The sequence below is a fragment of the Rousettus aegyptiacus genome, unplaced genomic scaffold, assembly GCF_014176215.1.
Source record: "Rousettus aegyptiacus isolate mRouAeg1 unplaced genomic scaffold, mRouAeg1.p scaffold_m13_p_2, whole genome shotgun sequence".
NCBI lineage: Eukaryota > Metazoa > Chordata > Mammalia > Chiroptera > Pteropodidae > Rousettus > Rousettus aegyptiacus.
This window is the reverse complement of record NW_023416295.1, coordinates 94,595,710-94,623,704: the sequence shown is the minus strand read 5'-3', so window position 1 is coordinate 94,623,704 and position 27,995 is coordinate 94,595,710. Positions and strand designations below refer to the sequence as shown.

General features: G+C 37.6%; 1 protein-coding gene and 2 pseudogenes across 14 annotated transcripts in view; 1 reads left to right on the top strand and 2 right to left on the bottom strand.

Moving 5' to 3' along the window:
- ERC1 (ELKS/RAB6-interacting/CAST family member 1) overlaps nucleotides 1–27,995 on the top strand; it is a 467,374-nt gene that overhangs the window by 429,514 nt on the left and 9,865 nt on the right. The gene's annotated exons all lie outside the window — the stretch shown is intronic.
- On the bottom strand, nucleotides 5,173–5,288 carry LOC118613888 (annotated as a pseudogene).
- Nucleotides 19,050–19,168, bottom strand: LOC118614012 (annotated as a pseudogene).

Here is a 27,995-nt window from a genome sequence, read left to right as displayed (position 1 = left end):
GGATGGAATTTGATAAATGGATGCATGGATAACGTTCTTTAGTGTCGTGTGCTACTCATGTCAGCTTCAGTGTAGTATGGGAGTTAAGGATACGCATTTTAGAATTAGACACACTTAGATTTGCAGTGTTTTACCTCCACGGCCTATCTGCTTGATCTCAGTTTTCTTAATATCTCTGCCTATAACTTTATCTTTCAGTGCACATAATGTTGTAAGAATTATAAATGCGTATAATGACAGTTGTTATTGCTATTACCATCATCATTATTTTCAGTTAATAGTTTACTAAAAATCAGCCTATGTCAACCTTGGAATTTTCCCTCCTTCTAGAATCTTGAGCATGAAAAATTCTGACTGTACATCTCAAGTCGTATCTGGGCTTTCTTAATTTCAAATTTCCTGTAATTCCATATATGTGTTGTAATCCAAGAGAGCCGTCTTACATTTTTATAATTTAGTCACAAAAAATTTTTGCAAAGGATTCCAGAAGAAAGTTTCCTTTGTGAAAACCTACAGTTGCCATTTTTTACATAATATATATTTAGTTCCAGTTTTGGTCCCTAGGCTCTTTTCTTTTCGTGTGTGTAGTTGTACCAGATTATTTTTCATGAAATATTTCAAGCATTTAGAAAAAACATAGAGATTAATATAATATCACCTTTGTACTCAGAATTAACAAATATTAATATGTTATATCTGCTTCAGAATTGTTAACATGCTAAATATGAAGTCTTCTTCCTCCCCTTCTTAGTTTTATTTTTCCTTTTCCATCTGCAGTTGCAAGCACTGTCCTGAGTTGCCGTATGTTTTCACAGTCCATACTTTTACCTTTTAATGCACATTTGTTTCTATAAACAATATTCAGTATTGTTTAATGTGATACAAATTTGAAATAAATGGTATCATACTATTCAGGCTATCTTTCTTTTCATTATTATTTGCTGAACCCAGGCCCTTTTGTTATTTGGTGTTAGAAGAAGAGACATTGTTGAATTTTTCAGATAAGTATAAATCTTATACCATTTTACATGTGGTTCCAGAGCCCTAAAGAAGCTTTCTTTGAAGAAATAGATTGAGGTAGTGTCAAAGTCAAATGCTATTATGGTACAAAATATCTGGTACTAAGAAAAAGTTTTTATTAAGTTCAGTTTTAGATTTAAACATCTGTTTGTTTTAAGAAGTCCCATACTTGACCACTGTCTGTTATCTTCCAGAATCATAGCTCATAATTAAAATACCAGGTCCATGTTTCCCACACTACACTTCTACCCTCTCCTCCTACATAAGCTGCCTTCATTTCTTTGGCAAGCCTTCTTGACAACTCTTGGACAGGAAAATTTTGTGCCTCCATGAATCCAGCATTGACACTAACATAGAACCAACATCTACTCAAGTTGTTGAGTTATTGGTTCTTAGGTTGAGAACTATAGAACTACGTGAAAATGGTGGGAAATTTTCAACTAAAACTTTTCAGACAAATGGCTTTTCCTTTCATTATAAATGCAAACAGTTATTTTCACAGAGCTCAAGGATTTGGGTCCTGGTTTGTTTGAGAGTAGTAGCAATGAGTTTAACATAAATGTTGTGTATGTTTTTAAAAGATTATAGTGAACATAGGCTACATATCAGTTTCTTAGTTTCAGAAAGATACAACAAGGTGGGACACTCCAGATATTTGCAGGTGCAGGTATTGGAAAGACCACACTCATGTGTGTAATCTTTCTCATAGCTGCAAGTGATTGTGGCCAACTCACAATAAGATGAGGAAGCATTGATAAGTCTCCTATGGCTCTCTTATTCATACACTGCTGTGTTGTATATCATAATTTCCTTGTAACCATAGAGTTCAACTTTTCAACTTGTTACCAGTGCAATGGCTCATATAGTTATAAAGTGAATGTGGAAACTAACTTGGAGCATAATATTGTTCTTGGGTCAAAGTATCCTAGTTTGAAGAAATTTTATGTTTTGTAATTATTATACACACTGGCCAGAGCCAGATAGTCACCAAAGACTAAATAGATTTGTTTTGGGTACCTATAGTTAATTGTGTATGCTATAAATATTTTGCAGGTGAATGTGAATTATATTTTGAAGACTTAAGTATTCGAGTTCTAATCTTTGGTTTTCTGTCTCTAGATTTTACCAAGCATGTATTGTTCAAATAATGGATTTAAGGTCATTTTTACCTCTAGCTTCAATCTTGTCAGGTTCCAACAACTAAATAAATTTAGACCAGGTCACATTTGAGATACTTTATGGCCACGGATAGCATGTTTTTAAATGTCTTCTACACATGAAAGAATAGCCATTATTTTATTTCTTCAAGACAGTTTTTTTTCTTGTCCACATCATATAGTTTTACAGAAGCTATATTCACAATATTATATTAATTCAGCTTTAAGGTTAATGGGGAGCATAATCCAGAATAATGGAGTGAGTAATCAGAAACAAGTTCAAGATGTTATAGTACTCTACACTGAGTGAGTAGTTCTGGGGCAAGGCTTCTCAGAGAGGAAATGGACACCACAATCTACTAAAGAACTCTCCCTCTCCACCATTTTAAATATCAAGGAGAAAGGAGGTTAGTGGGAAAAATGGTGGATCCAGGGGTGAGCTGTCAAGCACCATCAAGAGAGAAATGTGATTAGTTTTGTAGTTTGCCTTATCCTACAAGAGTAAAACAAACCAGTAGTCCGGCAAAACCATGACTGTTTCTAGTTCTGAGATCCGAAAGAAATTTTTTCCAGCTTTACTGAAAGATAATTAATAAACAACATTGTGTAAATTTAAGGCATACAACATGTTGATGTGATACATTTATATATCATAAAATAATTACCACCATAGCATTAGCTAACACCTCAATCCCATCACATAATTATCATTTCTTTGTTATGGTAAGAACATTTAAGATCTATTCTCTTAGCAGCAATCAAGGATATAATACAATATTATTAGTTATAATCACTATCCCATACATTAGATCTTCAGAATTTGTTAATCTTATAACTGGAAGTTTGTATCCTTTGACGAATTTCTCCCAATTTCTGCAATACCCCAGCCCCTGGTAACCACCACTTAGAGTACTCTCTATTTCTCTGAGTTAGGCTTTTTTGGATTTCACATATGTCATATCGTACAGTATCGGTCTGACTTATTTCACTTAGCATAATGCCCTCAGTGTTCATCCAAGTTGTCACAAAGAACATGATTTCATTCTTTCTTATTTCTAAATAATATTCCACTGTGTGTGTGTGCATGTGCGTGTGCGTGTGCGTGTGTGTGTGTGTGTGTGTCTGCTACATCTTTATCTGTCCATTGTTGACAAATACTTAGGTTATTTTTATATCTTGGCTATTGTGAATAATGCTGCAATGAACATGGGAGTACAGAAAGCTTTTTAAGGGCCTGATTTCAGTTCCTTTGGATATGTACCCAGAAATGGAATTGTTGGATCACACAGTAGTTCTATTTTTTAATTTTTTGAGGAACTTCCCTACTGTTTCCATACTGACAGTACCAATTTACATTCTCACCAACAGTGCACAAGCAAGTGTTCCCTGTTCTCCATACTCTTTCCCAACACTTGTTATCTCTTGTCTTCTTGATAATAGCCATTCTAACAGATGTGAGTGGTATCCATTGTGGTTTCGATTTATGGATTATAACTGATGATTAATGATGTCAAGTACCTCTTCATATACCTGTTGGCTATTTGTACATCTTCTTTGGAAACTGTCTATTCAGTTCCTCTGCACATTTGTTAATCAGATTGTTTGTTTTTTAGATTGAGTTGTATGAGTTCTTTATATTTTTTAGATATTAACCTCTTATCAGATGCATGATTTTCAGATATTTTCTTCCATTCCATAGGTTGCCTTTTCATTTTGTTAAATGTTTCTTTTCTGTGCAGAAACTTTTTTAGTTTCATGTAGTCCCATTTATTTTTGCCTCTGTTAGTTGTGCTTTTGGTGTTATATTCAGAAATCATTGCCAAGTACGATATCAAGGAGCTTTTTCCCTGTGTTATCCCCTAGGAGTTTTACAGTTTGAGGTCTTATGTTTAAGTCTTTAATCCATTTTAAGTTCATTTTTGTGACTGGTGTAAGACTGTAATCTTAATTCATTCTTCTGCCTACTTCCAATTTTCCCAACACTATTTTTTAAAGAGACTATCCTTTCCCCCATTGAGTATTCTTGGCTCCCTTTCCATGTAGTTGACAGTACATGCAGAGGTTTATTTCTGAGTTTTCAATTCTGTTTCATTGGTCTATGAGTCTATTTTTTTATTAATACCATATTGTTTTGATTACTATAGCTTTGTAGCATCATTCGAAATCAGGAATATGATGCTTCAGGCTTTGTTCTTTTTTCTCAGGATTGCTTTGGCTATTTGAGGTCTTTTGTGGCTCCATAGGAATTTTAGGATCATTTTTTTCTATTTCTATGAAAAATGACATTGGAATTTTGATAGGGATTTACTTGAATCTATAGATGGTTTGGGATAATATAGATATTTTAATATTATTAATTCTTCTGATCTGTGGGATATCTTTCCATTTGTTTGTGTCAGAAGGACATAGGAGTTTTCAATGGCAAAATCTTGAAGAATTCAAGAAGCAAAATAATGATAGTAACAGATTATAACTCTTTTTTTTTTTTTGCTATCTCCATGATTTTTTAAGTGTATTTATTTTTATTATGGTAGTAACAGATTATAACTCATTGAATAAATTAGAAATATGTGCATCTCTACTGGTATAAATAAATGAATGAATAAACAAATAAATGAGAGGGAAAGGAAAGCTGTATCCTATTGTAGAATGCCAGCTAAATAATGTAGATGGAATGATGGAATTACAGAATCACTATTTGGTCCATGATAGTAGTAACTGATTTGGGCAAGAACCATCATTGGTGAATGTGAAAATCTGTGAGTAAAAATTTTTGTTTTTTTGTTTGTTTGCTTGCTTTTGATAACATACTACACAACAATTTTTTTTTTCAATTGCAGTCGACATTCAGTATTATTTTATATTAGTTTCAGGTGTACAGCATAGTGGTTAGACGTTTATATAATTTACAAAATGATCTCCTGAGTAGTCTAGAAACCACCTGGCATCATACATAGCTATTACAATATTTTTTCTTATTATGTATTATTATTTATGCCTACAGCACCTGGTCTTCCTAGGTGATCTCCCATTCAAGTACTAACCAGGCCCAACCCTGCTTAGCTTCTGAGATCAGACATCGGGCTTGTTCAGGGTGGCATGGCCATAGACCATACAATATTATTAACTACATGCTGTACTTTGCATTCCTGTGACTATTTTGTAACTACAAATTTTTCATCCAGCCCCTCAACACTCTCCAATCTGGGAACCATCAGTTTGTTCTCTATATCTATGAGTCTATTTCTGTTTTGTTTCTTTATTTATTTTGTTCTTTAGAGTCCACATGTGAGTGAAATCGTATGGAATTTGTCTGTCTCTGTCTGACTTATTTCACTTGGCATAATACATTCCAGATTCATACATGTTGTTGCAGATGGTGAGATTTCATTCTTTTTTATGGCCGAGTAATATCCATTGTTTATATGTACCACACCTTCTTTATCCAATCATCTGTTGATTGATACTTAGGTTGTTTCTATATCTTGGCTATTGTAAATAATGCTGCAATGAACATAGGGATACATATATCTTTTCAAATTAGTGATTTTGATTTCTTCAGATAAATACCCACAAGTAGAATTACTGGATCATAAGGTAAATTTATTTTTAATTTTTTGAGGAACCTCAATACTGTTTTCCATAGTGGCTGCTCCAGTTTGCAATCTCACCATCAATGTACAAGAGCTCAAGACTCCCGTTACCTCACATTCTCATCAACACTTGTTGTTTATTGACTTATTGATGCTACACATTCTAACAGATGTGAGGTGCTATCTCATTGTGATTTTAATTCTAGTGGGTAAAAGTTTGATGAGGATCAGGATATTTGTATAGTCTGAAAGCATCTCTTCACAAAAAGTTTGTTCCACTTAATTAGCACAAAACTGTTTTAGTTGGAAAAACCTGGCAAACACCATCTGAACTAAGTGACTGATGGGGCAAAACATAAAGCGCCTCCTGATAATATGCATCGAAAAGAACACAAGTGAGGAAGCTCGCCAAACAGCATGTAACCTGAATTTAACAATTAAGGAGCATATATGTAGTTATGTGGCTATAGATGCAGGATGGATGGGTGGGTTTGTATATGCACATGCATATATCCATGCATCGAGAGATGAATGAATGAATGATGAGGTGAAGGAAGTGAAATGTGAAGAGTCTGAGAGTTATGTTTATTATTCTTGCAACTTTTTTATGAGTTTGAAATTATTTGAAAATAAAAAGTTATTTAAAAATTTAAGTCAGTGAGTCTGGGGTTCAGATTTTCATCCTCCTATGAAAATGGAGATATTTAACAATATTGAGAATACTAAGAAGTGTATTCACCTAGACAACCCCAAGATATTACCCACAGGTGACAGAAATGAACTTTTCTATATAGACTGGTTCAATGTTCCCCTATGACCAGTGGGTAGATGTAAAAAGGCAGTTTTTAGTTTAACAGAATGAAAAACTTCCTAGATCTGTCCACAAAAAGAATGGACAGCCACATGTGAGATAGGTTCTTCTTCTCTAGAGGACGAGATGCTTGGTTGGGTTATGGAAGGAATTCAGCATTGGGAGGTGATTTGTCAGATTATTTCTAAGGTTTTTTCTAACCCTGGTATTCTAGTGTAAAGGGACTGTAAAATAGCTCCCCAGAATTTTAAGATTGTATTTAAATAACACCCTAGCTCAAACTCTATAAATCCCCTCCCGCCCATCAAAAAAAAAAATTACATATATACACATATGTGTGTGTGTGCACGCGCGTGCGTTTGTGTGTGTATGACTTAGAGGAAGATAGGTATATTAAAAAATAGATACTTATTTAGAAAGGGCAGTTAACATAGAAAAATTATAAAGATATGGAATGCAGTTATAGGATGAAGGCTTTTTTCTGAATGGTGAGGAGGCCTGTTTCTTGTCTTTCCTATTTCTATTGAGTACATAATGAGAGAATATTAAATTATTTTAAAATTTTCAGTTAAACATAGATAAGAATCTGACTCTAGAATTGTGAGCATGTAACAAATTTCAAAGGAATGTTGTACAGTTTTTTTTTCCGAGAGATTGAAAAACTCTTGAGTTCCCCCTTAATGCCCCCTCTTCAACCCGGTTGAACTTGTCAATATTGTTCCGGTTTGATATATATCATCTCATTTTATCAGTAAACATATATGACCTAAATGTTGAGTGATTAAATATTTTTGAAAGTGCAACTTTCATTTTTAAAATCTTTATAGCCCTGAACTTTTGGTAAGGCTAACTTTTTTTGGTTCTAAAATTGGGCCTATGTAACCAAGGATTAGCAATGGATGGTTGTTTTTAAGACCTAATAAAGATACGCGTTATAATTCCAGATATTAGCAAAGTGGCACATATAGTATTAAAACTACCCCCAATGTAGCAGGCATGGAGACATAAAGCACTAACATAGGGGAAAAAATGAAAAATGGGACTTTATTAAAACTTTAAACTCTGTTCATCAAAAGACTGGGAGAAAATACTCTATATATAAAACAAAGACCTTATATCAAGAAGATATTTTTAAGATCAGTTAGAAAAGACAAAGCAACATAATTTCAAAATGGGCAGAAGACTTGAACAGGCAATTCACAAAAGATGATACACAAACTAAGCATAAAAAAAATGCTCACACAAATGAAAGCCACAATGAGATAGTACTACGATCCCACGAAAACAGCTAAAATTAACAAGACTGACAATACCAGATGTTAGGATGTGGACCAACTAGAACGCTCATACGTTACTGGTGAAAATTTAAAATGGTACAAGACTTAGGGAAACTCTTAGGCAGTGTTTTATTAAATAGACTAATTAAATGTACACCTATTTTAGAATCCAGCAATTCCATTCTTATTTACTCAAGAGAAATGAAAACATGTCCACAAACAGACATCTGCAAGGTTGTTTATAGCAGCCTTATTCATAAAAACCCCAAACTGGAAACAACCCAGATGTTCATTTTAATTATTATATATCACAACGGAACAGTACTCAGCAATAAAAAAGAATGAACTAATACAGGCAACTTTATGAATGAATCTCAAAAATGCTATGTTAAGCAAAAGTAGCCAGATAAAAAAGAATATGTAAGTGATGTATGATTTCATTTATACGACTTTCAGGAACAGGCTAAACTAATATATGGTGGTAGAAATTTGAACACTGGTTGCCTCTAAGAGTTAACCGAAAGGAAGTACAAGGAACTTTCTGGGATGATGGAGATATTTTATACCTCGGTTGGGGAGATGGCCGTGAGGGTGTATGTATTTATCAAAATTCATCAAATTATACACTTAAAGATCTGTGCATTTTGCTATATTTCATTGATTGCTTAATTTAAAACAAAAACAGGAAAAATCATACTCCACTTCCAGTCTCTTTTTGAACTTTTTGAAGCAGTTTGACTGAGGGGCAGATTCTGCTAAAACGCTAAAAATGGACTTTCTCCCAATAGCACACATTTTTCCCCACCGTGAATGCCTCTCCCCCTCGGGGCCGCCTGCCCTGGAATGGGCGCGTACCAGCCAGCCCGCTCCCTGCATCACGGGGCTTCAGGCTCCAGCTCCCTTTCCCAGCGCTCAGGCCCATTTTTAATTTTCAGGGAAGTATTGTTCTAAAACTTGGCTAAGGTCTTGTCTTCTCCTTGGATCCCTTCTTCCATTTGTTTTCTAGAGTTTGATCAATCACTCTTTGGCACATACCCCTCTCTTTTCATGGCGGGGGACCAGAGAGTGTGAATGCTGGGGCAGTACTGGGCACAGAACCTGCAGTCCTTGCTCTCACTCAGGGAGTGCATCTATCATCAGTCACAACAGGACTTTCTGCTCTCTTTCTTGAATGCATTTGCACAGATTATTGTACCACACAAGTGAGCCAAATGGACATATGAGCTGTCGGGGGCCAAGGGATAAGGGAAGCAGGGAGAAAAAATAAGAAAGAAAGAAAAAAGAAGAATGATTCTTTGTGGGGCAACAAACTTTGTTCTGGTTCCCAGCCTGAATGTTTCTGATCTGGTTTTCTTCTTTTTGTGATGTTTGAACTTGTTTCCTCAGCTCTTGTCCAAAAAACTAAGTGGCAGAGTTTAAGAGGCTGGGAGAGGCAAGACCAGCAATCTAGCGAAAAGAACTGCAGAGCCATGAAGATAAATGTGTGTCTGTATCAGGAGTGGGGTGGATGGGGCGTGGGTGGGGGGAGAGAGAGAGAGAGAGAGAGAGAGAGGGAGAGTGTGTGTGTGTGTGTGTGTGTGTGTGTGTGTGTGTGTGTATTTCTCCTGACAAATTTACAAGGAAAACCCTGTGGAATCACCTCACTGTTTCTCTCCTCTCTGCTCTCCCACAGTCTGGCACTTTCTCCTTCCTCTGACAGCTGTCATTAACCTTTTTATGCAGAGAGCAGAACATCTTGCCAGTTGGGTGCTGAAAATCTGGCAGAGAAAAGCTTGTTCCCAAAAAAGGAGGGGGAAGATACAGAAGAGCTGGGCAGACACAAGAGGGAGCGGGCTTATGGTGTTCTAAATTGGGCCCTAGCACACAAAGCTGCTACTTTACATCTTGATAAAATCCTCTAAAACTAAGTTGGGTAAAGGCAGAGGAAATGAGGATTTGAAAATTGAGGCGATAAGAAACTCTTTTACATAGTTGAAATCACACAGATTTTAAGCATTGATTTCAATTTACTACCAATCTGAGGGCAGCCTTATGGTGTACGCATGAAAAGATACACTTAAATAAGGGCAAAACTACATGCTTTGCACTAAATGTAGAATAATCTTGTTTGTAGAGAGAAAGGGTATTAAGAGACTTAGCTAGACCACACCTTTTTTGATACAAAAGATCCCTTCAACCATGTGCTTCCTTCACTTGTCTCAGAGAAGGGGAATTCTGCTGTTTCTGATTTGTCTACAGGTCTTCCCGCGCCCCCCTCCCCCGCCACCCACCCACACACACACACACACACACACTCCTTGACTAGGGCAGCTGGTCATTAGCTTGCCACCAACTTGCCAGAACTAAATAAAATTGAACATAAAGCACCTACTCTGAATTCAGGTCTCATGTGCCCTCGGCTTTGCAGCAATGAATGCAGGAACCTTTTTTCAGTGTAGTTTTTATTAGCTCAGTCTTGCACTTAGAGTCCTAACATATAAGTATGGAATTTTTTTTTAATTACAAAGCTCTGCATTTATAGAGATCTTAATGTTTTCTTGCTGCTCTGTTTGCTTGTTTTCCTTTGTGTTTAAAGCATTCCCATGGGAGAAGAAGGTTAGCACTCCTGATTCCCTAGAGCTCCTGCAGGAGCAATTATTTACCATCTTGGAATTTTAATGAGTCTTGACAATTGCTACAATTCAGTACATTAAACATGGGTCTGTCGTCTCCAATGTCAACTTTCAAAGATAATGCTTCCTCAACTGAGCAAAGAAGAAAATTAATCCTCGTGAATGCCAAAAAAACATGACCAGAGTAGGCACTGCAAACTTAAAGCCAGCGGAACTTACAAACTTTGGAGCTGACAGTTTTCCAGTCTAGTCAGAGCATTTTTAATAAATTGTCCTTAGTTTTCTTCCAAACTAATTCTTTGCAAAAAGGTTTAGTGGGGCAGTCTAGAAATAGAACTTAAATTTCTTATAGACAGGATCTACTATGGTGCATGCCAGGGGCTCTCAACCACGTTTCTGCCTCAGCACCCCTGAAGAATACAAAACTTCTTATAGTAACAATGGCCATATACAACAGTAACACCCTAGGGAAACCCTATGTAAACTTAGAAAAAGAAAAAGGTATGTGACCACACCCCTCTCCCAGTAGGGCATGACTTCCCAAGTATAAAATCAGAGGTGTAACCTGAAATATAGCAGTCTCCAGTTTACATGCACACAAACACCTGACTCCCCTGTGTGAATTATTATTGCTATTAGATTTCCCTGAGGCTCTACGACAATCTCCTGCACCCCTTGTAAGAACATCCTGCTGTGGGTACCACCGCCATAGAAGTGAGGTTTTCTCCCTGAACCCCTATACAGGAAAGATGGGACCAGGACACACTTGCCACTGGGGCAGGCGAAGATGTGTTTCTGGTGTTTGGAGTTAAAACTCACAAGGCACCTTCCAGCTGTGTATAAAATGTTGTGAATGGTAGTTAGGTTCTATGATAATATTGTATTAGCTGCTGTAACAAAGCACCACAGACTAGGTGACTGAAACAGCTAGAAGTCCAAGATCAAGGTGTCAGTAAGCATGCTTTCTGCTGAGGTTCTCTCCTTGGCGTGCAGAGGGCCAGCTTCGTTGTGTCCTCCCGTGGCTTTTCCTCCACGCACGCACGTCCCTGTTGTGTCCGCAATTCCCCTGTTTCTGCACAAGAACACCAGTGGGGCCGGAATAGATCCCACCCTCACAGCCTCCCCTGTTTAATCATCTCTTTAAATCACCTCTCCAAATAGTCACGTTCTGAGGTCATGGGGGTGTTAGTACGTCAACACGAGCTGGGTGAGGGGGCATGATTCAGCCTATACAAACATTAGGGGTGAGTAGTCCCATGGGGACTGCTTGGGCATCTAACTACTACTTTGGTAATTCTTTCAAAGTTTCAAACAACTGACTTCCAAACAGAGTCTGGAAGCAGCGCTCCAGATATATGCCGGGGCCCCGCCGATTAAAAGGTTGCGGGGAGTGGGGGACATGACTGCAGAATCTGTTGCTCACATTCACTAATTACAGCGTGGTCCCTTAGGGGAGATGCAGGGCCTGCTGGTGACTTCAGTCCCAAATACCATGTGAAAAGAACTTAGTAACTGGACCTTTCTTAAAAAGCTATGTAATAGATAAAAAAGCATTTAGTAAATGAATAAAATCAGGAATTTTCTGGGGATAAGATTGTGGTATTCTTCTACATGCTATAAATGCTATCTTACTGCTTCATATACCTCTTTTTATACAAAAGACCTAAGCACAAAGAAAATGCCCCCTTCTAGCCTATGCTCTCCCACTGCAGGTAACAGGCCTTGCTGTAAACCTCAGTGATGCTTACTTAGTAACCCTAAAGATTAGGTTTTGATTGACGGGATTTTCCGTGGGGTTCTTGTTTAAGATAAATAGTGGTTTTAATGTCATCAAACTAAAAAAGTCTTACCCTTTTCTAATGTAAACCCTAAGCCGAGCTTTAGACACTAACATTTTATTGCCAGCTTAACAAAAAAGCATGCTCCGATAGTGACTTAAAAGTAGTATGATGAGGTATTTGATAAAGTTCCTGCCTAGATGCCTGAAATTTCACTGGTTCAATTTGTTCCTTTGAATCAAGCATCTCTCCAAGGCACACTACCTTTCTAAATGCAGGTATCACCCACTCTCACTATCACCTTAGAACGCTTAGGGAACCCGAACACTAGAATGATAAGAGTAGTGAGTGACTAGGAAAAGAAGAGTTCAAAAAAGGACAGAATTGCCAGGTTAAAAGCAAGATGAATCTCCTCCTCGGTGTACCCCAGGCCTGGTGATGAGGCATCACTACCTTGAGGGTTCTCTGACGTTCAGCTCTCTGATACGCTTAAAGTCTGTGGGAGATCACAGGAACCTTTTGCGAGCCTTTAGTCTAAATTGGGGTCAGTTAGATATTCATGCCTAAAAGTAAGTTTACCACAGATGGATGTAAGAATACAATTAGCAGGAGGGTAGGGAATCACGGGAAAAATATTGAGTTTTCCCTGGCATCCTATGATGACGCACAGTAAGTGCAGTGAGAAGCCTTCGCGAGAGCTGAAAAACCCCATCTAGAAATAGCCAGCAGGCTCTCAGTTGGCACTGACCGTTCTAATGTTATTTAATCAGGAATGAGTTTTATTTATTCAAAAATTATGAAAGCTGGAAAGAATTTAGGGATCATCTAATCTCACCTTTTTGCACATAAGGAATCTGAGGCCAGAGAGCTGAAGCGACGTGCCCAAGATGACAGAGCTAAGTGACACAAGTGGAACCGGACATTTCCTTCCATTCCCAGCCTTTACTCACTGCTCCACCCCGCAGCCCCCTTGGAAGAAAATCCCCTTAGCTTGTTACAGGACGCTCTAGTAATAACTCATTCGTCCCACAGCAGTGTTAAGTCATCTGCAGGATGCTGCAAGGGCATTTATGCTCTAGCTCAAGCAGTGTGTGTTTTAGTAAGGGACACCGGCAGGTAGATGCTCGCTGTTTCAGGCATTGTGTGCTGACCAAGCGCTGCGACTTTCTTTGGGGGACAAAAGTGAATAGTAGATGATTTAAAATATCTATTAAGAAGTTCCTTTAACCTCCTTCAAGGCTGCAGCTTTGCCGACACCTCCCTTGCTCCCTGCACTGTCACTTGAAACTCTTAAGCCCTCTCTGGTACTCTGCAGCTCATGGGCAGAGGTCCTGTGGGCATTGGGATCATTGGAAAGAGCCACGTGCAAGAGTTGCTAGAGCTGTTCATTTGGATTAGCCCCCTCGGGGGTGTGCAGAGGGCAGATCCCATGACTCCTCCATCTTTTCTTGCCCATGGAGAGCTCACCTTCTCACTTGGCTGCTTCTGAAGGTTGAGGCTACCTTCTCTCCAGCTACTTCCTCGGGAAAAGAAGTAGGAAGAAGAGATCTTGGGATCCTTCTCCTCTTCAGTAAGCTGGGTGAAACTTCCCGGAAGTACTCGCGTTGGTGTGGACTTTCCTTCCCATGTTTGGCCATTCCTTCCATGTGGAAATAAAGCTGTGTGGGGCTGTTTGAGCCCTAGAATGGTCATTTTTTTACCCACACTTTCTGGGCGAACTGTGCTCACAAGTGTGGTGAGCCTTGGGCATTCTTAGAGCCAAAATGGACTGGAAGTATCTCTGGAGTCTCACATTCTCACCCTCTTTCACCTAAGTAAACACTTGACTGCAAAATTCTCTGAGCTTTAGGGGGCTGTGGGAATATTTTTCTTTCAACCCCAACCTTCCCCAAGAGCTTTCAAATCACATCACATACTTTGTTCCCTTTAGCAATCCAAATTTAGTAACGTGCAACCCAGAACCACCACCCTCCCACCCCCACCCAGCCTTCTTCATATCAGCCACATCGGATGCAATTTGCCATGTCATCATATCGTGCTTGTCCCTCACCACTGCACATGGTCCTTCATAAGATAATCACATGTACCAAGACATCACTCAGAACAGCCCACATGACCCCAGAGCCTTGGTCAGTAATGGCACCCCCTTCCATGGTCCTTCTGAATCACTGGGCCAAGAGCTTGTACCACACTGCAGAGTCATTTTGTCATCTCATTAAGGAGTCGGGAGATTCTACCCAGGGAATATAATCAGATTGGCACGAAAAAGAGAAAAAAGACAAGCAAGATCCAGAGTTCTCCGTGGGAGCCTTGCCAGTCTCCCTATCACACTGGCCCCAAAATCAGACACTGCGTGCTGGAAAGGGCAGACAGCAGTCCCAGATGGAGTGTGCGTCGAGCACGTGCTTCTGTGCCTGGAGGATACTTACTTCTCTCTTCCCGCCTGGCCAGAGAGATGAGCTAGATGTGGATTAGTCTTTGGGCTGGTTTAGCACTTACATTTCAGCTGTAACAAAGCCTTGTTCTTGCCACCCGACAGTTTCGGCATTAGATTTCTTATTGGTTGTTCGGGTTGTTTTTTTTTTTTTTTTTTTTCATCCTCTCCCTTTTGACACTCTTCATTGCTGGGAGCCAAACCAAATACATGGGGCCGACTAGCAAGCCTGGCTGGGTCTGAGTTTCCCAGAGCCCTGCTGCTGTTCTGATGGATCCCTTTGGCAAAGAAGAAAATATTTTCTCTATTTCGATAATGACAGGCTCTTAATTTGAGTGTCTCTATTCATGTCAGTTAACAGCTTTGTAAGAGATAATCATGTGAGAGATATTATCAAATCGACCTAGACAACCATGTTAAAATTCTGCCTCACTGAGAAATCTGATTCTTTGTTTTTAACACTTCACATTTTCTCAAGCCTCGAGTCGTAGCTCTTCAAGTCTTGGGACTGGTAAAGCCTCGTAGAGATGATGCTATCCCTTTGTCTCTGAACTATGCTTTATCTAAGCACTTAACCCAGTTGGGTAATTGACTTGTTCTTTTTCTTTTCAGCTTTACTGAGGAGAATTTAACAAATAAAATTCAAGAAATTTAAAGTGTACAATGTGATGATTTGCTATATGTATACATTGTGAAAGGATTCCCCCCATCTGTCTAGTTAATTAATACATCTGTCACCTCACATATTGACCTTTTTTTAAGTTCTACTCTCTTAGCAAATTTCAATTATACAATACGGCAGTATCGCTGCAGTCACAACTGGCTTGTTCTTTGAGTGGGATGCCACATCACAGTTCCACTGGTGTTCCAGAAACATTTTTACACAAGAAATGATTCTTGGTTCTTGAAATTTAATGATGGGGACATAGGCAGACCAGTGTAAATCTCCTATTGGGTTTTGGGGGGTAGGGTTTCTATTTTCACTTTTATCTTTTGTAGCCGTGTCTTCTGTTTTCTTGCCATACTCTGTCCCCTCCCTTCCTCCACTTGTTCAGAGAAGGTATAACACCTGTATCAAGATATAACCTTTCAAAGAAGACCGTAACTAGGGAGGTTCTTCAAGCCACAGAATATCACATAGGAAAAATTCAAATTATCTCAGCCAGGGAAGAATGCTTTAGGCAGGAAAGCAACTAGCATTTTATAAGTGTCTAGACATAAGTAGGTTAGAAATCAAGACATTAGTACATTAGGACATCTGCAAATACATAATAGAATCATCAGAAAGCAAGTTTGTACTGGTTTATGTACAGCTAACTATCTAAAACTGGATCATTAGCATTCATTGTACTTGCCTGGTTCCAGCTCCTGCTGTATGTAAGGAGATGAATTTGGACTGACAGATTTTAGCAACATGCGTTTTGGTCCTATAGACTGCCACCGACCACAATTTATTTGTCTACTTTTACCTCAGTTACTTGACCTCTCAGTTGCTGACTTTCATGAAATCATGACTGACTCTGACCTTCCAAAGAACAATAGGCTACAGCGAGTGATGTGACAAATCTAAGGTCTGGTGGTTAGTTAGAAGACCAGACTTCTTTCCTCAGAGGCACAGGAGACTTCCTTTTTTCTTCATGGAGATCTTGAGTCTCTGGAGACTGTAGAGTTTGATCTCCTAACCCAACCACTCACTGGTTGGGCTTGAAGGGAGATAACACATGAGTTTTTCTGAGGTAAGTAAAATACTTTGTCAGTCTAAACTCTGCCAGCCTCTCTACCTCTTTAGGCCTCAGTTGTCTTGTAAGGTTGGAGAATTGAACTGGTAGTTCTATTAGTTGCCGTTCAGGTTGATGAGTCTAAACTTCAGTATTGACCTGCTTTTAGGTTTAGCAGTTTCACTGTTTGATATTTTGTGGAGGAGGGCAGTAGCGTAGAAAACTAAAGATGTACTTTGTATTAATACAGATTCACAAAAAATCTTAACTGTTTTATTTCCTCAGGACTAGGGAAGTTGCCAGTCTCACACTGCAGAATTCTCAGTGCCATAGCTGGAAAGCTGAGAAGCTCCTGATTTGTTTTTGTTTTTGTTTGTTTTTAACCTTTGAAAACTAACGGTAAAAATACATGATGATATAACATTGAAAAAATTCAGCTACCCTAAGACATATGGCAAGCATTGATTCAGTAAACATTTAGGGAGCTTCTACTATGTACCAGTCATAAAGTGCTCTCGATAATACTAGAAAATAATTGTGTGATTTGCATTCTTTGAGAGGCCAAGGTTCCCTCCTGCCTTGACGCTTCTGCTGTGAAGGAAGGAAAAAAGAAAGTTCCTTTATATCACCAAGTAAATCTTGAGAAGCTTGATGTGGAATACCATGTAGCTCGGCAGTGAAACTTTGACTGTGCGTCATGTATATACAGGCCCCCTTGGTAGAATGGAACTAAACTCTTGCTTTTATTACTAGATTTTGTTCAATATTAGTCGTGAAAGAGCAGTAACGTCTCACTTACTTTGGACCTAAGCAACAACAGCCTTTCCTTCTTATAAAAACATTCTCAGACATTGCCTAGCAAAGGAGTTTATTACAAGGTAGGAGAAGGAAGACAGGAAGGCCCAACAGCAATGTCATGATCGTTACCACTTCTAGCCAGCATTGCACAGAACCCAGGGCCGTGGTGGCAGTGGCCTTAGGCTGGGTGGGTGGAGATATTAGAAAGAAAACCGGGAGATTCAAGCTGCAAACTCAGACTTGAAATACTAGTCTTAATCTGTAGGAAATAATCATGGGACAAATTCTTCAAGAGCAACTTTAGTTTTCCCTAGTACAAATGCTAGAGGGATTCTACAAAGTTAAAAAAGTGACAAAATACTTGTAGAAAAGTAAATGACTGGGCAAGAAATATCTACTCTGCTTTTTATATTTGATGTCTTATTGTGGCAAAATATATTTTCGTTTATTTTAGTTGTTCAAAAATCAAAACTCGGAAGTTATTTTATGTCTTCATATTTCCTAAGCAGTTGTAGTTAAACAGCTTGTTGATTTGGGCTGCAGGCCGTAGCCCATATCTGGACAGGATAGAAGGGCTATGTATTTCGGCTTAATCCACCATCTCCGAAAAGCTCCAATGATCATGGCAGTTTACAGGTCAGTCTTGATGACCTGTGCATCCTGGGACCCGGCTGTTAAAAACCTCAAATTCATGTTCTTGTCTGCTTAAACCAAAATAATCACCTCTGTATAATTTCCCGCCCATCACCAAACCATCTACAGAAAGGAATTAATCTGAGTCACTGCCAACCACAACTGACTTCATTCAGTAACCTCTAGTAACCGTCCCTTCTTTATATCCATCTGTACATCCTCATCTTTCACCTCATCTTTTTTGTGACCATGAAATAGAGCGCTGTTTACCTTGAAACAAGGTTATTTTCTCGTTTTTAAGACTTTCTTATTTTGTAGATATCTGTTAGCTCTCCCTGATGTCTCTACTCGGCTATGAAGAGGTGTTATACCTGGTCTAAAATCAGACCTGTGCTGAGCAACAAATGTCCAAGGCAGTTTCCTTGAATCAGTCAGTCCATCCCTCAGCTATAATTTTATTCCTCCATCCAGCCCAGCTATGTTCCTTATCATTCTTCACACCATCAGCTCTGTTCCCTGACAGTTATCCTAACATCGAAAGCAGGAAAGGAACTCAGTGGTTTTCCTTACAGCCAGCCCTTCATAATGTTTTTGTTGGGCGTGAGGTTGTATAACATCATCTCTGAAATACCTCACTTTCCTTCTGAGCTTCCTCTTTCCATTTCTTCCCTGAACGGGGGTGGAGGCTGAAGCATTCTCTTTTTCCCGTCTGCTGCACACACTTGAAATGTGTGTTGCATTGAGCATTCAGATTGAGTTGCTGTTGCATTTGTGATTCTTGGCTCGAGTCCCTCTAGAAATCATATTACTACTCTGAGTTCATGGAGGGCTGGAATAGCTACTAAGAACAAAATACATTATAATAACATTCAGGAGACAAAGCCAGAAAATCCCTGCCAGAGGCCACCTTCATATCTTATACTTGTCCCATATTCCATCTTTCAAAAACTTAAACAAAGTGGGATGCTACAGTGTATAGTTTATGTGCGCTGCTATAAGGTCCGCATCATCAGTCTTGATTTGGAGATGCTTCAGATTTTATCTTTAAAAGCTCTTTGGAAAGTTATCGATGTTTTCCCCCAGGATTAGTGTCTGTTCTTTACTTTATTCACCCATCATTTTTTGTTTTTTCGTCGACCTCACAGATCGCAAGGACCTCGTCAACTTACAGTCTCTTATTTATTTATTTGTTTGTTGTTTGTTTAGTTTATTTTTTTATGCCTACAGCACCTGGTCTTCCTAGGTGGTCTCCCATCCAAGTACTAACCAGGCCCAGCCCTGCTTAGCTTCCAAGATCAGACGGGATCGGGCTTGTTCATGGTGGCATGACTGTCGACTCATTTTTTGATTGTTTGCAATGTACAGGGTATTTTGCTAGACAGCATTGGTATGCAAAAGAGAATTCATCAAGAAGTTTGCACAAGAGTTAGAGAATTAAACATATAGCCAGCTCCTGACACACAAGAAAAACTAATATTTCAGCAGTATTCACCTCTGAATGGAGAAAGTTTCACAGAGAAAAGGGGCAATTGAGCTCAACAGTGAAGGATGAACAAGATAGGGAAGAGAGGTGTGTAGGAGTAAGGCTGTCCACATTCTAGGATGAGGCAAACACATTCAAATAAAAGCAAAGACAGGAATGGCAGGGATATGCCAGGAGATGACATTGGGAAAGCAAGGAAGGGCTGCCAAGTTGCGGCTGCCATGCCGAAGGGACTGGACTCCGTTTTGTAGGTAAGAAATCCTTTAAGATATTGGAGGAAGAGGAGGGCACCTAATCCACCTGTTTTGAAAAGATTACTCTTATAAACCAGTGATTATGAAGCCATCACAATAAGCAAAAGATATTAGGATATGAGAGCTTGTGTTCAGGGTTGTGACCAGAAGATAATCAGCAATGAAGAACCTAAACCAAAAGAAGCAGTAACAAAAAGGGCAGTAACAGGAATCTCACAGAAGAATTATGTGTTTTAGAAGAATATTTAATCCTATGAAAAACTATTTACAGTAATTAGTAAGTGAAAAGAACAGTTTTTTAAATAGTATGAGCAGTACAATTTGATGTGTAAGTGGAATATTCACAAAGAAATGTTTATCGGGCATTTGAAAAATGTGACTCTGAAACTCAGGAGAGAAGAGAGGAGGAAACTGGAGTTATAATTGTATTGACATACCTTGATAATGCTTAAATTCAGGTCATATAGGGGTTATTACACAGGAGGAAGAATAGAGGAAAGTCCTTAGAGCTCAGGAAACCCCTACATATGTGAAAGGAAGTGGGAAGAAGAACAGCAGTAGGTCAGAGAGGAAATATATGGACAGACCGAGGAGAGCCAGACAGTCAAGAAAGGAGAGAGATTTTAGAAGGAGGTGTTATCAGGGGCAAATATCACAGAAGGGGCTCCAGTAGGATGAAGACTGAATAAAGACCATTGGAGTATGGTGTTAGGTAATCCTTGAGGTTTGGGTTTGGGGTGGTGTTTCTTTGTTGGTTTTTCATGTTGTTGTTGTTGTTTCATTGTTTTGGTTTTAAAGTGTAACATGCATACAAAATAGTACACAAATATATATGCAACTCAGTGAATTTTTACACACTCATATTGAGTACTGGGAACAGGAAACAGAACATTCTCAGTACCTCAGAAGCCTCTTGTCTTTCATTTTTTCCGGTCACTCCTCCAACCTACTAGGGTAACCTGACTTCTAACACCAGATTAGTTTTGCCCATTTTTAAACTTTATATACCTGGAATCATACCGTGTGAATCCTTTTGTGTCTGACTTCTTTCATCAACATCATGTTTATGTAATGCATCTATTAGGTTACATATAAATATGGTTCATTCATTCTCACTGCTGTATGATATTCCATTGCACGAATATACCTCAGTTTATCATTTAGTTGTTGATGGGCATTTGGGTTATTTCCAGATTTAGGCTGTTTTTCTGGATTCTCTTTTGTTTCATTGGTCTATATGTCTGTTTTTGTGCCAGCTGTAAGCCGGTTGTAAGTATTCCTATAGCTGTATAGTAATACTCTTCTTCATGACAATTCTTCATGTTCTTATAGCTTTGTTCTTCAAGATTGCTTGGCTATCCTTGGCTCTGTGCACTTCAGCCTCCACTTTGAATCACCTTGTCAATTCACACACACACAGACACACACACACACACACACACACACACACACACACACACACACACAGCCCTGCCAAAGTTTTGATTTGGATTGCATCGAATCTATAAATTAATTTGGGCAGAATTAACACTTTTACAATACTGAGTCTTCCAATTTATGATTATGTTGTATTCCTCCATTTAAGATATCTTTTCTTTCCTTAAATATTGTTTTATAGTTTTCAATGTAAAGGTCTTAGTTTAGTAACCTTTTGAGAGCAATTTTGGTGAAATGACAAAAACTAAAACTGTTAAGGAGGGAAATGAAAAACAGGTAGCAAATGCAGACTATTCTTTGGAGATATTTGATGGTGAAAGAAAGTGAAAAATTGGTACTAGCTTGTGAGAGATGCAGATTCAGAAGGTCTTTTCAGGATGAGAGTGCTCTCTGAAGCCCTGGTCAAAGACTGGGGGATGGGGACAAGGGGAGAGGTCAGAAACACAGGTTCAGTCAAAGGGACAGAGACATGGAGAGGGGCTCAGGCTAGCCTGGAGAAGGAAGAACACACACTGTCTTAAGGTTCTTTTGAGGCAGGAAGTTTCATGTCTGTATTACCTTAGTAACCGTTTCCTCAGAATCACTGGTTGCTTATACCGTGAATGGCCCTGAGCCATCTTAAGTGCTGTGTCCTTTGCCACTAATAGTACCAGACCCCACATGCAGGAAATTTGGAGCAGCCAGACTTGCTGTCCTCGTGGTCAGCCTAATCCACGTTATCAAATCCCTATTTCTTTTAGCAGAGCATTTTATTTTATATTTTATCTACTGAAGGTACACACCTATACATTTATTATTCCAATAGCCCCTCTCTCCAGAATATCTCAATGAAGTGAAAGTTTAGTGAAAATAGGACTTTTTCACCGAAGCTTGAGGTTCCCAAGAGGCTTGTGGAAGATTTTTCTAGTAGATGTTTTGTATATGAAGGAAACTAAGGTGCTGTGATATGAGGTTTAATGCATAAGTTACAGAAGGAGCTTGCAAGATTCAAAGAAACAAATTTGTTGTGCAGTTTAGTGGAAATTTTTATTTTGGAACTGTTTTTTAAGTTTGTTATAGTTTGTTTTTAGATGCAAAGCTTCCATGCATACACAGAAAATTGTTTATAGCCAGAGAAGGGATCGTGTAAACTTATGTGCTGCTTATAGTTATGGTGCTTTTAAGAAAGTAAGCAAGAAGACAGTGTTTTTCACTGTAGTATTGCAGTGATGAAATTAGCCTGCCAGTATTAGAAAGCAGATACTAGGACACGGAAGATCTTGTTGGAGTACATACACTAAGTATGGATTCATAGCTTTAACACGTAAGGGAAAGAGGGAGAGAGAAGGATTTAATCGATTGTAGCTAGGATGTAATAAACACTTTCATTAAATCCTGAATATTACATGGTTGTACTTTGGGGAAAATTCAAGTCTAAAGAGACATTTCTTTGGGGAAGAGGTGAGAGATGGATGGATGATAGACAGGCATGGAGGGGTGAGTATGGGCCGTGGGCAAGGGGTAGAGGGAACAATAATATCTTGAGTGAGATTTGGTAAATTAAGTTTCCAAAGCTAGAATATACCTTTCCCAGCTTGTCCATGGGACCCTCTTTTACATGTGATACACATGCTAAGAAAATATTTTCAAATAACGAGGTACTGATGCATTTCAAGATTTGTTTTCATACCTGTGCTATGTAACACATCTGTCTAAGTTTTTTGCTTACTTCACACTGCCTTTCTTTACTAAGTGGTCTAAGCATTTTAACAACACATTCTAGTACTCTTTTGACTTCAGAATGACTAAAGCTTTGCATTTCAAAGTCAGAATAAAAACTCTCATTTTATAAGTAATTCCAGTTTCACAAGAAAGTTTGATCTTTGAGATTTTTTTCGAGACAGGAAATTTTAGCATATAATGGATCGAGTGCCAGTGAAATCTCTCCATTCTCAGCCATGCCCACATTTAATACTGCTTTCAGATAAAATGCAAACCATTCATAATCCCTGGAGAACAGAGAAAGGCCTACCAGATGGAAAGCAACTGCAGCTAATGAACGAACACTTCCTTCTCTAAACTTTTTGATTCTTCTGATCCCCTTTATTTTTTTAAACACCTTTCCCAGGCAAACCATTCATTAGACCTTGGAAAAAGCCTAGCCTTATAGTCTACCTCTGGTTTGTTTTCCCCCTAATCTTTTTCCATCCTCCAATGCTAATCATTCTTCCCGCTTCTTGTTTACACCCTCCTGACATTTGTAGGTAATAATCACATTCCCTCCCCTTAGTTTTCAGTTAGTTCAGGTCTACTATTTAGTTCTTCTAATCCTGCCTCATAAAATGATCCTTTCAGCTTCTTAGTCATGCCTGCCACTTTTCTTTGAACTTATTCCAGTTTGTCTCCATTTTTCTGGTAATGAGGTGCCTGAAATGGAACACAGTGCCCTAGGTGTGGCTTCACTGCAACCTTGTAATGGAATGGAGCTGGAGGGGTCCTCTGAGGGATAGTGCCCAAGCCTAGGCAGCTCAGGAGCCTTTTGTCACTCCAGAAAAGCTGGTATTGCTTCTGTCAAGACCCAGTAATTCCTGTATTCTTGAACTTCAGTGAACAGCCAAGTGCATTTCCTCCTCCATGCCGTATTAGCTCATACTATTTTTCCATTTAGAATGAACTTTTTTCTGTGTTCTAATATCAACCGCCACATTCTTCAGGAAACTTTCCCCTTCTCCTCCTCCTCTTCGCCCATACTGAGGGAAGTAGCACTTTATACCTCTCTGTGGACATTACACTGTGTTTTGCATAGAGTACTCAATTTTTTTTACAGTTTTATTGAGATATAATTCACATGCTATACAATACACCCATTTAAAGTGTACAGTTCAGTAGGTTTAATATGTTCTCAGAATTGTGTAACCATCACCACAATTTTCAGACTTTTTTTTTTATTATTATTCCAAAAGGAAATCATACTTATAGCAGCCATTCCCAATTATCCCATCTCGCCCCAACTGTAGGCAACCACTACTCTACATTCTAACTCTGGATTTGCCTAGTCTGGACATTTCATAAAAGTGGCATCATACAATATGTGGTCTTTCGTGACTGGCTTCTTTCACCTAGGATAATGTTTTCATGGTTCGCGTTATAACATGTCTCAGAACTTCATTCCTTTTCATTGGCAAATCAATCAATACTCTTCAAGTGAATATTTTATATAATTCTATTTGTCCCTTCTCAGTGTCTTAAAATATAGGAATTACACATAATTTATTAAAAAGCATAGCATTGAATATTTATATTATATATTTTTATTCAGATTTCTTAGCATAAAATTGATGTTGCTTGTGATATCAAACAATATAGAAGTATAAATAATAAAATCAGAAGTCCTACTGTCTACTCAAACTAACCACTTTTAATAGTTTTGTGGGATTTTTTCCATAAATTTTTATATATAGGTCTAGACGCAAAGATCTCTCTCACTTCTTGTTTGACACCAAGTTCGTTAATAAGTTTTTGTTCTTATAAATTGCCTTGGTAAACATACGTGTGCATACATTTCTATAGACTATATTCTTAAATGTGAAATTATTTGATCAAAGGACATATACAATTAAATTTGATCGATGAGACCATATTGCTTACCAATCTGTATTCCCATCAGTAGTAGTATAAAGAGTACCCACTTCTTCAAAACCTTACCAACACTGATTTTTAACATTCTTTTGCTAATGTGATAAGGGAGAAAAAACCCTACCGTGTTTAATTTGTATTTCTTTAATTATTAACAGAGTTAAATATTTTCATGTGCTTATTAAGCTATTTGTATTTCTTCTGTAAGTTTTTTGTTCATGTCCTCTGCCCATGTTTCTGTTAAGTTTATTAGGCTTATAGTACCACTTTTATAATAATTATTGATATTAATTCTCTGTGTTTTCATTCTGTCTTATTTATTATAAATGTTTCCTAAGCCATCATTTGTATTTGAACTTAATTTATATCTCTTCTGTTTCCATACAAATATTTTAAATTTCTGAATAATCTAATTTGCTCTTTTTTTCTTTCCTTTTATAGCTTTCTTTAAAAGGATTACCCCTTGTCTTAGTCAGTTCAGGCTGCTATAACAAAATACCATAAACTGTGTGGCTGATCAACAACAGAAATTTGTTTCTTACAATTCTATAGTCTGGAAATCCAAGATCATGGTGACAGCTGGTTTTGGTGATGGATTTCTTCCAGTTGCAGACTGACTACTTTTCCTTGTATCCTCACATGGTGGAAAGAGCTGACTAGCTCTCCGAACTCTTCTTATAAGGGCATTATTCTCAGTTCATGAAAGTTCTACCCTCAAGACCAATTACCTTCCAAAGGTCCCACCTCAAAATACCATCACAGTGAGATTAAGATTTCAACACAGGAATTGGGAGTGGGAGGACACAAACATTGTCTATAGCAAAAAATAAAATTCAAAGCATTTACCAGTCCTTCAGCACAAATTATTTTAAAATATTCCTATGCTTCTAGTACTTTCATGGTATAATTTTAAAATAATTTTTTATTGAGATATAATTGACATATGACATTGTCATATTAGTTTCAGGTATATAATGTAATGATTTGGTATTTGTATATATTGCAAAATGATCACCACATTGAGTGTAGTTACCATCTGCCACCACCCATAGTGACAAGTTTTTTTTCTTGTGATAAGAAATTTTAAGATCTATTCTCTTAGCATATTTTAAGTTTACAATACAGTATTATTAACTATAGTCACCATGCTTTACATTATATCTGCAGGACTTATTTATTTTTCTTTCTAGTTCACCTACTTTTATTACAAAGTTTTTATTTTATTTTATTTTATTATTAGTTTCAAGTATAAGTACATTGGTTAGACTTATATAGTTTTATGTAGATTTATATAGTTTGTAAACGATCCCCCTGATTGCTCTTTCTCTCCTCTAGCTCTCCACCTAACCATTCCTATGCCATGCTCCCAATCTGCATGACTATCTATCAACTACTAATTTCTACTGCTTTAACCCTTCACCCCTTTCTCCCAGCTCCCCTCCCCTCTGGCTGTCAACAGATTGTCCTCTATATTTGAGAGTCTGTTTTTGACTAGTTTGTTCTTTTTGTTCCTTGTTTTATAACTGGAAATTTGTACCTTTTTTGTACTCTTCATTCCTTTTCTTCCATCTCTGGCAACCAACAATCTGTAATCTGTGTCGATGATTTTCATTTGTTGTAGTTTTTCTTTAGGTACCACATGTAAGTAGATCATCCGGTATTTTTCTTCTGACTTATGTCACTTAACACAATGCCCTTAAGTTTCATCTATGTTGTTGCAAATGGTGGAATTTTCCTTCTTTTTTATGACTGAATAATATTCCACGTGTGTTTGTATATGTGCGTGTGTGTATTTATATATTTTCCATCTATCTATTTATCCATTTATCCATCAATGGACACAGGTTGCATCATGTCTTGGCTATTGTAAATAATGCAGCAATGAACATTGAGGTGCATATAACTTTTTCAGTTAGCGTTTTCATTTTCTTTGGATAAATATCCAGAAGTGGAATCGATGGATCGTATTGTAATTGTATTTTTAATTTTTTTAGAACTGCCATACTGTTTTCCATAGTGGCTATACTAATTTACATTCCCACCAACAGTAATAAAGGTTCTCTTTTTTCCACATCTTCAACAACACTTGTTATTGCTTGTTTTTTTTGATAATAGCCATTCGAACAGGTGTGAGGTGGTGTCTCATTGTGGTTTTGATGATTAGTGATCGTGAGCATTTTTTTATGTGCCCGTTGGCCCTCTGTATGTCTTCTTTGGAAATATGTCTATTTGATCCTCTGCCCACTTTTTAATCAGTTTGTGTGTTTTTGCTATTGAGTTGTATGAGTTTTTATACATTTTGGATCTTAATTCTTTTTCAGGTATATGATTTACAAATATTTTATCCCATTCAGTAGGTTGCCATTTTATTTTATTGATGGTTTTCGTTGCTATGCAAAAAAGCTTTTTAGTTTGATGGAATCCTACTTGTTTATTTTTGCTTTTGTTGTCTTTGCTTTTATTGTATTGAATCCAAAAATAATCACTAAGACTGATATCAAGGAGCTTACTACCTATGTTTTCTTCCAGAAGTTTTAAGATTTTAGGTCTTACATTCAAGTCTTTCATTCATTTTGAGTTAATTTTTATGTGTGGAGTTAGATAGTAGTCCAATTTCATTCTTTTGCATGTGGTTATACAGTTTTTCTAACACCATTTATTGAAGAGACTGTCCTTTCTCCATTGTATATTCTTGACTCTTTTGTCATAAGTTAATTGGAAAAATATATATATATACATATATATGTATATATATACACATATATATGTATATATACGTACATATATACATATATACGTATATATGTATATATGTATATATTTTTATGTATATATGCATATATATTTTTATGTATATATGTGTGTATATATACATATATACATATATATGTATGTATATGTATATATATTTTATATATATATGTGTGTGTATGTATATATTTCTGGGCTCTCTATTCTGTTTTATTGATGTGTCTGTTTTTATGCCAGCACTATGCTGTTTTAATTACTATAACTTTTTTGTAATATAGTTTGAAATCAGGGAACATGATGGCTGCAGCTTTTGGTCATTTTTCTCAACATTGCTTTGGCTATTCAGGGTCTTTTATGGTTTCATACAAACTTGAGGATTGTTTGTTCTATTTCTGTGGATAATGCCTTTGGAATTTTGATGGTTATTTCTCTGAATCTGTAGATTGCTCTGGGTAGTATGGACATTTTGACAATATTAGTTCTTCCAATCTAAATCTTTTCCACTTATTCATGTCTTCTTTAGATTCTTTCATCAATGTCTTAGAGTTTTCAATGTACAGGTCTTATTCTTTGGGAGGTTTTTGATTACTGATTCAGTCTCCTTACTAGTGTTTGGTTTGTTCG